The 16,170-nt window shown below is 38.0% G+C and overlaps 1 protein-coding gene across 1 annotated transcript in view; it reads left to right on the top strand.

Moving 5' to 3' along the window:
• The first annotated feature begins 1,209 nt into the window (after positions 1–1,209).
• SLC35G2 (solute carrier family 35, member G2) overlaps positions 1,210–16,170 on the top strand; it is a 30,516-nt gene continuing 15,555 nt past the window's right edge. Inside the window, exon 1 of the mRNA XM_004682175.2 lies at positions 1,210–1,447. The gene's annotated coding sequence lies outside the window, so the exon portion shown is untranslated. The remainder of the gene's footprint in view (positions 1,448–16,170) is intronic.

Genomic DNA, 16,170 nt, shown 5'->3' with positions numbered 1-16,170 from the left:
CATGTGGTCTCCTCCTGGGGCAGGCGGGAATCGAACTCATGCAGAAGTGGCTCAAGCTTCTCAGTGCAGTGCTTTAACCCGCTGCGCCACCAGGGAAGGCCGAGACATTCCACCTTTTAAAAGCCACTTTTTTTTTTTTTAAATACTACCCCCTCACCTTTTCTCTCCAGCCCCCACACACTTATCTTCCCAACTGCGGCAAAGTAAAATCTATTATTGGTAGGGAAAAGACAACACATCAGAGGAGAGTAGAGGAGAATTTAATGAAGGGGTTATTTTAGAAGTTGTAGTCAGGTTAAAAGAAATCTTTGGAAGCCATTACTAGCCCAGCTCTGACTGAGCAAAAGCAATCAGTTGCCACCAGAACAGAAAATGACCCAAAGTGAGGAGGGACAGTATATAGGTATAGTAGGAGAGGGTCCCCTCTACATAGCTGGAAAAAAATGGCTATCAGTTTATATGTGTGTGTGTGTACATATATAATCTGAAAGACACACACACGCATGTATAAAACCATTGCTAACAGAGGGATCCTCTGGGGCTGTTCTCAGACAGATGCCTCCTGGGAAAAATCAAGTGAAAGAGAGGATAATTAATGCAGTCCCTAAAGGTCTGCCCTGGGCCACAGAGCAGATGGAGAATGTATCTGAAGCCACAAAGAAATAACAAGCAGTCACATCCTATCTTTTCCCACAGCTAGTATCTTGGTTCAAATCTCACCCTTTTTGCCTGTCCTCTTCACTCGTCTACTCCAGGTCTGTTTTTGAAAGACAGCTGTCCTTCAGCAGATTGGGGGTACAAAGACCAGACTCCATGAAGCAGCTTACTGTATCAAGACCCTTCCCTCAGATATCTTATGGCTAAAATGCTAGGTAAATTTGAAGATGCCCGAAGATCTTCGGACCACGACTTAATTGATGGTGGACGCATTTTTAAATACCAAGGAATCATTACGACTTTTAAACACAATCAGAGAGGGCGGGAGAGGGGAGAGGCAGGAGAGGTGTAGGGTGGGCGGTAATGGACTGAAGCTGCTTCCCTGCCCCCTTCCTGAAGACCACGTCACCGGGTCTCACAGGCGACTGATTCAAATTCTTTCTCTCCAAGGGCGTAGGCTAAAGCACCCTCCTTCAGCCTCTGGCAGGCAGATTCTTGGCTTTAGACCCTCTCGCTGAGAGGGTAGGGAAAGTCCCTCAATTCTGGCGCAAATCCTGTGTGCCGCTTGCAATCTTTGACGCGGGCATCGGTCAGGAGGGGCAGCGGAGAGCGCAGGCGCACTGTCCGCACGGGCTGAGCCCCTCTCTCTGTTGTTACGGACATAGCAGCCCCCACCGCGGTTTTCTTCGCGGTGCGCGCGGTGGCCTCCCGGGGCTCAGAGGCTGGACTAGGCACGCAGCATCTCACAGCCTGACCGCAACGCGGGGCGCTTCTTCGCTGCCACACACAGGTAACCGGGCCCAGGAGTCGGTCGGGAATGGGGGGCTGGGGTCAACGCCGTCGCCGGGAGACTCCATCACGAAAGAGTGTGAGCGAGCCTCTGCCCCAACGTTTTTAGCCCTTGAACCTAAGGGGCAGAGCCCCTCTTTGAATTGGGGCAGGCGGAAAGAGAAATGCCCCACCCCCTTCACAAATCTCTGGGGGACTGTTCGACTCCTGAAAAGGCCTTGAGAACCCCTACTTTCTTGCTCTACTCTCTTGGACAACCGGGATACCGGGTCGGTCGGGTCAGTATCAACTACTACCCCTGAGCCCCGTTTCCTGACACCAGCACATGTCTGGGCCTGTCTCCAGCCTGTGACGAGGGTCTTTCGCGTTCCTCTCACCCAGAACCCTGTCCAAACAAGGGTGAGTCCCTGTGGCGTCGTCATGAGATCAATTTCAAACACAAACTTGAAGAAATAATGGTGGTTTTAGAAATAGAGCCAAGTAGTTCCCATTACTCTGGTCTCATGTATTTGACTCTTGAACATCTGTCTGTATGGGTTGAGATTTTCGTGGAAATCTTTACCCGAAGAGGTGAGGACCAGGAGGAAGACACAGGCTACGCCTGAACTTGGCGGCTAGAGGAGCAGGGCAAGTACACTGAAAATCCTCCAGCTACAGAGAGGGAAACGCAAAACCTTCCCGACCGGCTTCTGGGTTACTGTATAATTTCTACGCCTCGTGCGCTCGTTTGTCCTCTTTTGAGAGAAGGAAGGGTCGCACCCGTGGGCAGGAAAGACACTCTACTTGGGAAGGCAGTGCTGCGCTAGCACGTCTCTCTGACCAGGCTTTTTCTGGGTTGGGAAAGAGCCAGGCAGGAAGCCGACGCTGAGGGATAACTGGAGACCGGGAGACCGTGACGCACTGGGCAGAAAGGACTGGGGGTGGCTGGGAGGAACGGTCGCTTCTGGCAATTGCTTGCGAACCGGCTCTTGCGAGTTGTCCGTGTCCATGGTGCTGAAATACTTTAATCGCCTTCGGTTGACTTCCCACAACAGGCAGAGGCCTGCCTTGTCCTACTCTGCCTCTTTGCTAGATGTAGCCTATCTCCAAGACAGGTGGCTATAGTAAAGTCGGCCTATCATTAAAGCCTTTTGTAAAGGGGTTGGTGTTGTTTTCCTGGAGATAGCATGAAGGCCAATGTGCTCTCTTTAGCGATGCAGATAAAGCATATGTATAACAACTGATGACCTGTAAGCTCATAGAGCCTAAATAAATATGAACTCTCACGTATACATATGTATACATATATGTATATATGCACACAAATATAACATAGATATAAATACACTCATCTGTTTTCAGAGCCATCACATGCTATAAGTTGCACTTAATTGACACCTCCAATGTTGAAGAACCATTAATTTTCTTAATCATCCCTTACAAAGTCACAAAATCTATGAATTAAATTGTTTGGTATTTTGCTGAGTGTTCTTGCTCTCTGTGTGTGTGTGTGTGTGTGTATATATATATATATATATATATATGCCATAACAAAAACAGCCCAAAAAGATGTAATTTGATATTGGCACAAATAAGATGCATAAAGGAATGTTAAACAAAAAGAATTTAAAAATTTAATACACAGTAATATCTAGAAGCTTACAGTGAACAGAATTAAACATGAACTTTTACAATGGGTGCATATGTAAAGTCATAATCTGAAGAAAATATAACTAAGATGTATCATAATGTTGGCAATATCAAATATGGTTGTAATATAGGATATGTGAATTCCTTAATGATTATTTGTGTACTTTTCAAAATATACATATATATATATATAATGTGTGTGTGTTTGTGGTTTTCTCTCAGGAAATGTATACTCATTGTTAAGAAATTTAGGTAATAGAGGAATGCCCAAAACCAGAGAAAACCACTGTAAGAAAATTTTCTTTTAGATGAACACACACATTTTAAATTAACCATTATCTTTTGGTTGCATTTTCACTATATCATTAGTGTCTTTCAAACCAGTATAAAATTAGGTAATCATTATTAAGGGCTGCATAATATTGTACTATGTAGATGAAGCAATGGAGCCTAGTTCACTTAAACAATCTTACAACAATGGAATTTTTGTATTTCCATTTTTTTTGCTTTTACATACAATTCTGCAAATACATCATTGAACAAACATTTGCATAGTTGTTTGATTATATTCTTAGAACAATTTCCTGGAAGTGAAATTCATGAACCAATGCTTGTTATATTTTAGTTTTGAAACACTGATTTGCTAAATTTTTCTTACTATGTCCTCAGTATCTACAAGTGTCAGATACATGAGAAGAACACTATTTCTAGGTTGTGCTACAGAAAAAGTGTCCCAATATAAGCATGCCACTAAAAGCTCTGAATTAGAATGTCAGTATCCCCCCCATGAGCACCTGGGGTACAGGCCAGAAGTGCAGGGGCAGTGAGAGGATTCACTAGAGACAGAGTAGGGAGCAGAACAGGCCAACTGATGAAGTACACTGCTGAGGGGAGCAGAGGGAAGGCCAGAAGAGGTCTGCAGCTCCATGTGGATCACTTCTGGGGTAGGCGGGAATTGAACTCATGCTGAAGTGGCTTTAGCTTCTTAGTGCTATGCTTTAACCCACTGTACCACCGGGGAGGGCCAGGTTAGTAGGTTTTATCAATCTTTTCAAAGTATTTTCCAATCATATAGACAAAAATTTAACATCTTTTCTTATACTTACCTGATGACTCTTATTTCTTGTTTTTTGAGTTTCTGGTTCATGCTTGTATTTTTCTTATTTGTAAGAGCTTCTTGTATACTAAGAACTCTTAATTATGTTGCACTTTTTGGACTGTTTTATTATTAAACTTTTATAAGTTATGTGTGAAAGTAATGGAAAATTTCACTTTTATGTAGTCAGAATTATATCTTTCCTTTATAATTTCCAGCATTTACAACAATTTTCACTCCTCTATAATAAAAGGTAATCGTTCACATTTTATGGTTTTATAAACAAAATTTACATTTTAAACTCTAGGTTTATACCCCCACTTCTATTTTCAGTTAAATTTTCTTAATTTCTAGATGTAAAAATGTATTGAAAATTCTTTGTAGTATTTATTTTCAGTAGTATTTTCTTTGTAGTATTTATTTTATATGTATCATATATATCCCCATATGGAGAGTTATCCTCCATGAGGAGTAACATGTTACTTAGTTTGAACACTTTAATGTAATGTATTTAGCTTTTGAATACTTAACAACAGTGTTTTTACTTGAAATGTTCTTAAGTCTAAAGTAATTTTAAACAGTTGGTATGCAATATTTTTTTAAAGGAGCTATTCTTTAGAATAGCTTTTATAAATGAAAAAAAGAAAAATATGACAGAAGGGCCTCCCTAGTGGTGCCCTAGGAGTTTAACCCCTAGGACTTTAACCCTACCCGCTATCAAGGTATTGCCTGCCACTATAGCCTGAGTACAATCCCTGGCCAAAGAGCTAATCCACATGGTGCAGGAATTCTCTTATCTCACCTCTTGTTCCCCTCAACAGTGTATTTCAGTAGATCTGCCTGTTCTGCTCCCCAGTCTGTCTCTGGTGAGTCTTCTCACCACCCACAACTCTGGCCTATACCCCGGTTCTTGTATGCATAAGATAAGTAAAATTGTATCTTTATGCCACCTTACACCAATGAGAACAGCACATATTAAAAAAACTAGCAACAACAAATGTTGGTGAGGATGTGGAGAAAAAGCAACACTCCTACCCTGCTGTTGGGAATGCAAATTGGTCCAACTACTATGGAAAACTGTGTGGAGATTCCTTGAACTACTAAAAATGGAGCTTCCATATGATCCAGCAATTTCACTCCTAGGAATCTACCCAAAGGACACAAAAACATTAATTCAAAAGGACATCTGCACTCCTATGTTCATCACAGCACAATTTACAATAGGTAACCTATGGCAGCTACCCAAATGGCCAAAAACAGACAACTAGATTAAGAAGATGTGGTTTATTTATACAATGGAGTACTACTCAGCAATTAAAAAGGATAAACTCATGCCCTTTGCAACGTGGATGATGCTGGAAGGGATTATGCTCTGTGAAATAAACCAGAAAGAAAAAGGAAAATATTGAATGGTCTCACTTAAAGGAGAAATATAGAGGAATCAAATAAGGGATCAGGAAAATAAAAGTAACTATAATAAAGTAAAAATCAAAATCATCAGGCAAACATAGGTCAGAGACATTCTGTAAAGGAGGAGGAGAAGGATGGATCAGGACAGGAGTGGGAAGAGCACAAAGGACTATGGTGATGGTGCACAGGTGAACTGGTAGTCAGAATTTCACAGGGAAATCATTTAACAAAAATGAAGGGTGATGTAATACATATATTAAAAAATGTATCTTTAAAAAAGAAAATGTGACAAAGCCTAATTTTATTGCAGCAAAATTAGTAACTCACATCATTGTAGTTCTTCAGAATGTACACACATATGTGCAAATGTGTACATATCCAACGCTTTTAAAAGAAAAACCAAAACAATGGTTTTTTTGACATCTGTTATGGATCAAAATAACTTTTCCAAAAAAAAATGTTATTGGGTGTTGAACTATTTCTACATTATTTGAGAACAGCCAAATGGGGATAATTTTATTATTTTTTAAAAGAAAATTTAAACATATGTCTGATAGTAATAAATTGGAAACAACAGCAGAGTTGAAAATAAAATCCTCTAATAAGCTATTCTCCACAGTTAATCATGGATATTATCTTGGAATAAATATTTCCAGATTATTAAATTAATAAGTAAGGAGTCATTAAATTGAATGTAAGATGCTACCAATCTTACCAATTGTAAGATGCATTTTGACTTTAGAGATGTGAAGAATATGTACCTCTTAAATTTAGTATATCACAAGTAGATTGATTTATCTATTATTCACATAAAATATGGTTATCTTCCCATTGGCTACAAATATAACTAAGATACATTTTGCATAATTACAAATTTTGGATAATACAATTTTTGGTGTATTGAACATTCTTTTAATATGCTGTTATTTGTAATAGCATTATTTTCTTAAAATAAATTCCTAAATGAAAATGATAGGTTAGGGACACACATTTCTCATTTCAGTGCATAGTGTCTGCTCTCCAAAAATATTGTAACAATTTGATCTGTAACCAATAGTGCATGATATTTTAGATTCTTCATTCATATAGGCTAGAACTCTCATTCATCTTTTAATCCTTATTTCTGTGACTTGTGTATCTTTCCATATGTCTGTTGGTTATTTGTATTTCCTTTATGAATTACCTATGTATGACCAGCCCATTTATTTGAGTTTGTAAGAGCTCATTTTGATTGCAAGGTGTTGGCCATTTTTGTAGTTATGTTTTGTTTGTTACTAATTTTTTTTTTTTGCACAAAAGATTTTTTTTTTTGCACAAAAGATCTATGTTCATGGAGTTGAATCTATCAATATTTCCTTTGTGATGTGTTACACATAGAAAGATGTCCTCATGACAAGATTATAAAAATTATTCTAGCTAGAGACAGAGCACAATTGAATTTGCTAAAGATTATAACCTAGACTCATATATCATAATTGGATACTTGAATACTCAATTCTTTTTTTTTCCTTTTCAGTAGTTTATTTTTCCATCATTTTGTGCATTTTTCCATCTCAGTTGTAATCTCCTGGGGCTTTCCATCACCAAATCACCCATGTGCCATCAACAAAGTCCAGTGCATTTCCCTCCTCTCACTGTTTTTTATCTCAATCCCCACTCCACCCCCATAAAATGTCTCTGAAGTATAATTGTTCATTATTATTATTTTGCCTCTTGGCATTTTTCCTTTTCTTTCTGGCTTATTTCATTAAGTATGATCTTTTCCAGCTCCATTCATGTTGCTGCAAAAGGCATGTGGCTTTTTTTTGGTTGCTGAGTAATATTCCATTGTATGTATGTACCACATCTTTTTAATCCAGTCATCCACTTTTGGGCATTTGGGTTGTTTCCATGTTTTTCCAATTGTAAATAATGCAGCAATAAACATGGGAGTGCAGGTATCTTTTTGAATCAGTGTTTTTGTGACTTTTGGGTAGATACCTAGGAGTGGGATTGCTGGGTCATATAGAAGCTCCATGGTTAGCAGTTTGAGGAACCTCCAAACAGTTTTCCATAGTGGTTGTACTAGTTTGCATTCCCACCAGCAGTGCAGGAGAGTTCCTTTTTCTCCACATCCTTGCCAACATTTGTTGTTGCTAGTTGTTTTAAGATGTGCCATTCACACTGGGGGGATATTCATCAATTCTTTTTTGTTTTGTTTTGTTGTGTTTCTAATATTTTTTGTTTGTTTCTAATTTTTTATATATGTATATAATAGTTTATTTTTACACCATTTTGTGCATTTTCCCATCTCATTTGCAATCCCCTTGGGCTTCCCATCACCAAGTCACCCATGTGCCATCACCATAGCCAGTGCATTTCCCTCCCTGCACTGTTTTTGATACCATTCCCCGCTCCACCCCCTCAAAATGTCTCTGGTATATAGCTGTCCATCATTATCATTATTTTCTCACCTGTTCTGTTATATTCCTGCTATGAGAGAAACCATCCATTATTTTTCCTTTTCTTTCTGGCTTATTTCACTAAGCCAGATCTTTTCCAGCTCCATCCATGTTTGCTGCAAATGACATGTGTTTCTTTTTTTTGGTTGCTGATACTCACCAATTCTTTAACCCGCTGCGCCACCAGGGAGGGCCCAATACTCACCAATTCTTAATGGGCTCTGTCTAGTTGTGTTGGTGGATGTGTCAATTAGCTCCAGTCAGGAGTTAGGCAGTATGCAACAGAGCAGCCCAAACTGAAGAGAGCCATGATCATACTGGTTTCATTAATGTGACTGACACTTCTATTTTAGCAATTAGAAATAGAAGTTAGTGAATTCAATCAGAGGAGTAAATCTGGGGATACTGGCAGGGAGAGTGACAGGGAGGTTGACAGATTATCTAATCATACTTTTAATATGATTTATATGTCTTTCTTTTTTTTTTTTAAAGATTTTATTTATTTATGCTTATAGAAATGGGATACAGGCCAGAGGTGCAGGAGCAATGAGAGGACTCACCAGAAGTAGAGTGGGGAGCAAAACAAGCAGATTAACAAAGTACACTGATAAGGGGAGCAGAGGGCAAGACCGGAGAGGTCTCTGTGCCATGTGGGTCACCTCGGGGCAGGGATTGAACTTGCATTGAAGTGGCCATGGCTTGGTTTAGCTTCTCAGTGCAGTACTCCAACCCTCCGCGAAGGCCACAATCTCCATGAAATTCAGATAATGTCTATAGGTATAAGTAGCCCACTAGTCAAATATAAGTTAAACTGAAGTTTACAAAGTTTATTTTCACGATATTTTAATTAAAAGTGATAGCTGAATTCCCCAATACCTTATACCTTGAATAGCATGGCGATCCAATTTCAAGTCTCTTAGCTGATTTCTATGGCTGTTGTTCTATCTTGGAATCTAACAGTTATAGTTATATAATGAGGCTGAAACCCTCACTAAATATTAGTTGCTTGAGGAGACTTTACCTCCTGGTGACCTGAGTAGAAAGGTAATTTTCCAGTTTGGGATTGGAATTTTTTTATTTAAAAAGAAAAAAAGTGATAGCATCAGTCATATTTTTTTTTCAGAGCATTTTAAAACATTTCATTAGTGATGAGAATCTTGTTTCACTTGTCATGCTGAGACTACCTTGTCCCATAGATTGTATTCTTTGGCACTCAATTATGCAATGTTATGAACAATAGCTATATCGGTAACTAGGTAATCCCCCAGAGAAAGGGTTGGGGGTGTTCCAGATTCCCTGCCCCACCCTAGGAAGCCTGGAGCTGAACTGGAAGAAGCAGAAGCTAAGAGAGGCAGAAGGAAGAAAGAGGAGCAAGAAAAGACCGGAGGAGATACACGGAGCAGAGAGATGTGAAGAAGCCTTGCTTGTTTGCCTTGTACCAGAGACTTGGGGTACAAGGAAGGAGATAATAAAGAGACAGAGACTTGGGTGAGAAACCTGTGGGAAGGCTGATAGTGGCAGCCTTTAACTTGATTTTACTTTTGCTTTTTCCTTCCAGACTTGCTTGGCCCCTTGTACCAATTTCCTAAAGCACTAGATTACAGCCAATTTTGGGGCCTTAGTGACCCTGCTTTAGACCAATCCTGTTTGACTGAGCATTTACTCATGAGGGGATGGATAACTTTGGATGCTTTATTTGGAAACTGTACTTTTTCTCTTTCTCTCTTCTCTATTGCACACTGATTGTATTAAAGGTTTTTACCCACTAGAGTATATTTTGTGTTGGTGTGGCAGATGGTAGAATCCATTTAGAGCATGCATGTTTGGGGGGTCCCTCAATGCCTCCACTGTAACATATCCTCCTTTTTATTCCATACTTCTGTATTATTTTGATTATAAAGTCAGGCAAAATACTCCTATCACCATGCATATTTTTTTCTGCCATTTTGCCTGAGCATTAGACTTTCAAAGTGATGCAAGTGTTACATTAATAGTCACTGTTGGCTTCTGACTTGGGAGAGAGATAATAAGTATCACTGCTTCCTCACTTTTCATCATCTACCTTTGATATCTAGTCTAGACTCAAGAAATATCATTCGCTTTGGTAGGGAATGTCAGAGATGAGCTAAGACCACAGAACCTTTTTCCTTGCAGACCAAAACTTAATTTTGCCCAATAAATGTTAATATACCATATATAATTTAAAAATCTTAATACTTATATAATAGTAAATGTGTTAAATTGTTTTACTCACTCTGTTTTCTCTTATAGTCATTACTGTAGTAAAATTATATGCAATCAATGGGTATATATAATACTTTATGTACATTTAATACTATTTTATAATTATAATTACACGTGAACTCAGTCCACCTCTTTCATTTTTACAAAAGTACATTTAGTCATTTCCTTACTATATCAAAAAATACTTACTTTGTATCTCTTTTAAAACCCCCAAAATATCAGTAACTTTACTAAAGTCTTAACTTTCACTTTAAGAACTTGACAAAAAAATGGAAGTATTTGATAATCTGATTTGCCTGGTGTCTGTAACTTTGGCAGATTCAGTGTTCTAAATAAGGGTAAGGATTCCAAAGATGAATAAGCTGCTGAGGATGGCGGTGGAACTAAATCATGTACTCTGGATTCCTTAATTTACAGTTAGGAAAGAGATAAAGTTAGGTTGTAGAATTGTGGCAGCCAAAGCTTTGCAACACAACTAATTAGATTCAGAGTTCACTAGGTCCTCTTTGGTTAGAAAGTGACTTTCCTCTGGGGCCCTCCCTGGTGGCGCAGCAGGTTGAAGCACAGCACTGAGAATCTGAAGCCGCTTCTGCATGAGTTCGATTCCCGCCTGCCCCGGAGGTGACCACATGGCGTGGCAGACCTCTCCTGACCCGCCCGATGCTCCCCTCAGCAGTGTACTTCGTGGATCTGCCTGTTCTGCTCCCCACTCTGTCTCTGGTGAAGCCTCTCACCCTCCGCATCTCTGGCCTGTACCCCAGTTCTGTATGAATAAAATAAATCTTAAAAAAAAAAAAAAAAAGAAAGTGACTTTCCTCAAAGCAGGCAATCCATGCCAGGTTCTTAATCTATTAACTAGGATTTATTGAGTCTATTATTGCCCTAGGAGCTGAGATAGCAAGAAAGAGATAAGTACATGGTCTCTGGTCTTGGAGCAGTGACACTTTATCAGGGTTTAGTGTTGTATATACAAGTCCCAGTAATATCATGTATCAAGGACTACAACAGCTCTATGGGAAGTGTTCTTAACCCAAAGGAGTAAAAGATTGTACAAAGGTTTCTAGAAGCAGGGTCACCAGTAAGGTTGTGGTGTGGATGGGAGGTGCCAGAGATTGCTTTGCTGGGTAAGTAGTTTATGGCTGCAAACTGGTGACAGCTTAGTAACACCTTGAATTTAAAACAAAGCTGCCACATTTGGCACTTTTGTTAACTTGGGCAAGTCAGTGAAACCTGCCAGGCTTCACTTAAATATTTTTTTTATAAAGAGGGACTTATGGGGCCCTCCCTGGTAGTGCAGCGGGTTAAAGCACAGCACTAAGAAGCTAAAGGTGCTTCAGCATGAGATCTATTCCCTGCCCATATGGTGCGGCTGACCTGTCCTGACCCACCCGCTGCTCCCCTGCAAGTATATTTCGTCAGTCGGCCTGTTCTGCTCCCCACTCTGTCTCTGGTGAATCCTCTCACTACCCCTGCACCTCTGGCCTGTATCCCAGTTCTGTATGCATAAATAAATAAATCTTAAAAAAAAAAAAGAGGGGCTTCTTGTAGTCCCTACCTTGTTGGGCTTCTTGTGGTATTAAGTAAATAATACATGTAAAATTTCTTGGTATAAGTTTGATATATAGTAGTCTAGTTTATCTTTTTTTTTATTTGCCTGCATACAGTTGTACGTAAATTATTGTAGACAAATGATATTTGATCCCACTGTTAGAGCTCTCAATGGTAAAATAATTATATAAACTCTGTACCTTCTGAATCTGTATAATAATTTGCTAATCTGAAAGTTTTTAATGTAGCATAAATCCTAACTGTAACTTTTTATCAATTCCTATGCTAAATAAATGAAATACATCTAGTCTGGAATTGTCATTGTTTTGTTTTTTGGTACTCTATGTTAAAGAAAATACATACTTAATTGATACATACTTAATTGCATAATTTCCTTCCTTTAGCACAGTACCTATGTTTGTGGCACTTGTTACCATATATCCTTTCTTTCAAAGAAAGACCATGTTCCTTAAGAGAGTGTTTATGTCTTCTTAGCCCTATCTCTCTCTCTCTCAGCATCATAGGCACAGGTGAATATTGAGTGAATGAAGGAATAAGCATGAATTCATTTGACTACCAGAATAGCTGGTGTGATCCCAGGCTGCCCTCATAGAAATAGAATCCCCTAAATAGAAAGGATTATAGAAACTGGCATATGTTTGGAGAATAATGGTTAAAATGCTGAATAGATTGAAAACCAAGATTACACATGGAACATTAAAAAAAAAGAAAAAATATTTGCAATTTGGAAAAGAGGACACTCATGATGGGAGACCTGGAATGGGGAAGGTAGGATATAGTTCTTCCTGATACTGAAATATTGGCATGTGGACAAGAGAATTAATTAGTGACCCTAGATTCGTATATAGGGAGATCCTCTGGAAATTATATAGAAAGATTTAAGCTCAATGTTAAAAATATTTTTCTATCAGAATGATTTCCAGGTGGCTATCTTTTTTTTTTAATTTGTTGAATTTTATTGCCTGTAAATGATAAGCAATAAAACAAATCAAATTCAGGTGGCTTACTTGAGTAGTGAATTTGTTGACAATTAGGTGTTCCAACAGAAAGTATATTTGTTGGGGAGGTTGTAAAGAATATAGCTACTTACAAAGGTATTGGAATAGATAACCCTCCAACGTTTAACCTAAGTTACCATCATATAACCTAAGTTAATGAAGGACAAAAATGACTTTAAAATTTTTATCTTGATTATTTATAAGTTATTAATGTTTTTGCTTGAGGATATCAGTTTATGAAATATTCTACAATTAACACTGTGTGCTTAAAACATAATAATCAAGTTTATTAATGCTGTTAGCATCTCACGTACAAATAACTATTTCAATTTTTATCTAAATAAAATCTAAACAATAATAACAAGTAAGTTAGCCAAGTCAACTTGTTCTAATTCAGAAAAGCTTTGAGTTAAAGTTCAGGGCTTCCATAGCACTACCACTACATTGCTAACACATATTTAGTGTTTACCAAGCTCTGTTTTAAGAACTTCACATATACTAATTTATGTAATTCTATAAGATAGATACTGTAATCTCCAATATATGTTTTATATTTTATTTTGAAGTAATTTCAAACCTTTGTTTTTTTATTACCTTGTGGCTATAGAGACTTGTGGATTTCTATTTCTTTCAATGGATTATAACCTATTACTATTATTATTGATTTTGATGCTGAAAGTATTCCAGATTTGTCTGTTGAAATTCTCTTCAAGCTGGTTCTTGTGTCCTTTTGACATCATTATATTATTGTTGGAGTACTTTCTGACAATATATTTCAGGCTTAACTTTTTTTTACTTTTCCTATCTCAAACATTTCAGTCATTTGAAAAACTTTCTCCAAGGAAATCTGCTTCTTTTTAGTAGAGAATGCAAAATTTTATGTTAGTTATAGTAATTGCTGCTAGGGTGATGTTGCTTTTAGGCCAGCTTAGCAGACTGAACTGGGAAACTCACAAACAGAATGCACATAATATACATCTGTATCTATTTCTATATCTATTTTATCTGCTTACTTCAACATAACAGTGTTCATTTTAGTCTTCACCCTTTTTCTGTTCATAACTTCCTTCTCTGATGGTTAGAAATTTGGCTTCCATTATTATTATTTTTTAAAATAATATAATAGTTTATTTTTACTTCATTTTGTGCCTTTTTCCATCTCAGTTGTAATCCGCATGGGCTTCCCATCACCAAATCACCCGTGTGCCATAACCATAGCCCAGTGCACTTGCCTCCTCCCTCCCATTTTTGACCCCATTCCCCACTCCACCCCATAAAATGTCTCTGGTATATAATTGTTCCTTATTATTATTATTCCCCCCCCCGGTCCTTTATACTTCTGCTATGAGTGAAACCATCTGGTATTTTTCTTTTTCTTACTGGCTAATTTCGCTAAGCATGATCCTTTCCAGCTCCATCCATGTTGCTGCAAAAGGCATGAGTTTACCTTTTTTGGTTGCTGAGTAATATTCCATTGTGTCTATGTACCAAATCTTTTTAGTCCAGGCATCTACTTTTGGGCATTTGGGTTGATTCCATGTCTTTCCTATTGTAAATAAAGCAGCAATAAACATAGGGGTGCCGGTGTCTTTTTGAATCAGTGTTTTTGTGTTTTTTGGGTAGATACCTAGGAATGGGATTGCTGGGTCATATGGAAGCTCCATTTTTTAGCAGTTGTGGCTCCCGTTATCTTTTTTTTTTTAAGATTTATTTATTTATGCATACAGAACTGGGGTACAAGCCAGAGGTGCAGGGGCAGTGAGAGGATTCACCAGAGACAGAGTGGGGTGTGGCTCCCATTATCTTTAATCTATTTAACTCTTTACACATTTCCTCCTTTGCCCCAACTCCTCCTCAGACCCAGCCCAGCTGGCTCTACCAGTCTCCTCACAACTTGCAGTACATATTTATAAACCACATTGCTAATTATTTGACTGAGAGCCCTTTATTGTGAAATGGCTGGGATAAAGATGCTCGAGGAATGGGGCCCTTGGGCTAAAGGGAAATTTTAACCAGGCAAACTGGTAATCCTTAGAAAGTGCTTTGGTGAATGGAGGGTATAAGTAACCAAATACTGCCAACAGCCAAATACTGCCACAAAGAGGAGTCACAAAATTGGTGTGATTCAGGGATCAGTCAGTGCCTCCAGTGCACAAGTATCCTACTATGTTTTATAAAAGTTCAAACTCACATTCCATTAATACAGAAACATTACTGTATTTCTGAAGAGAGAAATATTTATTTTATTAGCAACATCTTAAGCTGAAATTCTAGGAGATGGGTGATAGTGTTTGTTGTTTCAGTGCTGACTTCATTTCCTGGTCCAGAAGATCAGAAATCTGTTCATGTTTTAGAAAACAGCATGATGTCCATCTGTTCAGGTCAGATTTTCCACATTAACACAAAGATTTATGGAGTGGTAACTTATGTAGGAAAAACCAGTGATAATTATATTCTTTGCTATCATTTAGAAACCATATATTTTTCGTTAGTTATAAAAGTGAATTATGAACAATGAATTAATTCTTCAAATATTATGTAAGATAAAGGCATCCTACTTAGTTCATGTATTGACTAGCATATCACCTCTGCTTTGGTTTCAGTTCTAGATACCATTATTCAAATTTTCTCTGTTACATAGTCTGTTTATCCACAGTTATCCTTCCAACAGAAGGCAGAGAAATACAAGAACTACATTTGGTTTCTTGGGTGACTATTCTAGTTGGATTGAAATTAGAATAATGATTTTCTTCCTTCTATTTAAATAGCTTGATTTCCCTCCCTGACTTAAAAGTAGATACATATGTATAAAAAAATTAAACAAAAAAGTAAAAAGAAGAAAGTATTGAAATGAAATTCCACTATTTGCAAATATGGGTATACATTGTTTTTTATAGTCATACCATAAACTATCTTTCATACCTTTGTTTTTTATTTAGCAACAGGATATGAAAAATTTTTATGTTAATATGTAAGTACATTGTTTTTGATTACTGCAAAATATTGCATTGCTATAATTTTATTTTTTAAATATTTATTTATTTATGTATACAAGAAGTGGGGTACATGCCAGAGGTATGTGTTTGTGTGTGGTGGGATGAGAGAACTCACCAGAGACAAAGCAGGGAGCAGAACAGGCAGAGCCACTGAAATAAACTGCTTGAGGAGAGCAGTGGGTGGGATAGGAGAGGTCCACCATGCTATGTGGGTCACCCTCCTGGCTGGGGATCTTTAGTGCTGTATTTTAACCTGTTGTGCCACCAGGGTGGGCCCACTATTAAATAATTTAAATCTATATCTATATCTATATCTACACACACACACACACACACACACA

This window comes from Condylura cristata, unplaced genomic scaffold (genome assembly GCF_000260355.1).
Source record: "Condylura cristata isolate star-nosed mole 26May11 unplaced genomic scaffold, ConCri1.0 scaffold00014, whole genome shotgun sequence".
NCBI classification, from domain to species: Eukaryota; Metazoa; Chordata; class Mammalia; order Eulipotyphla; family Talpidae; genus Condylura; species Condylura cristata.
Note: the sequence above shows the minus strand (reverse complement) of the source record. Positions and strands in the feature narration are given on the sequence as shown.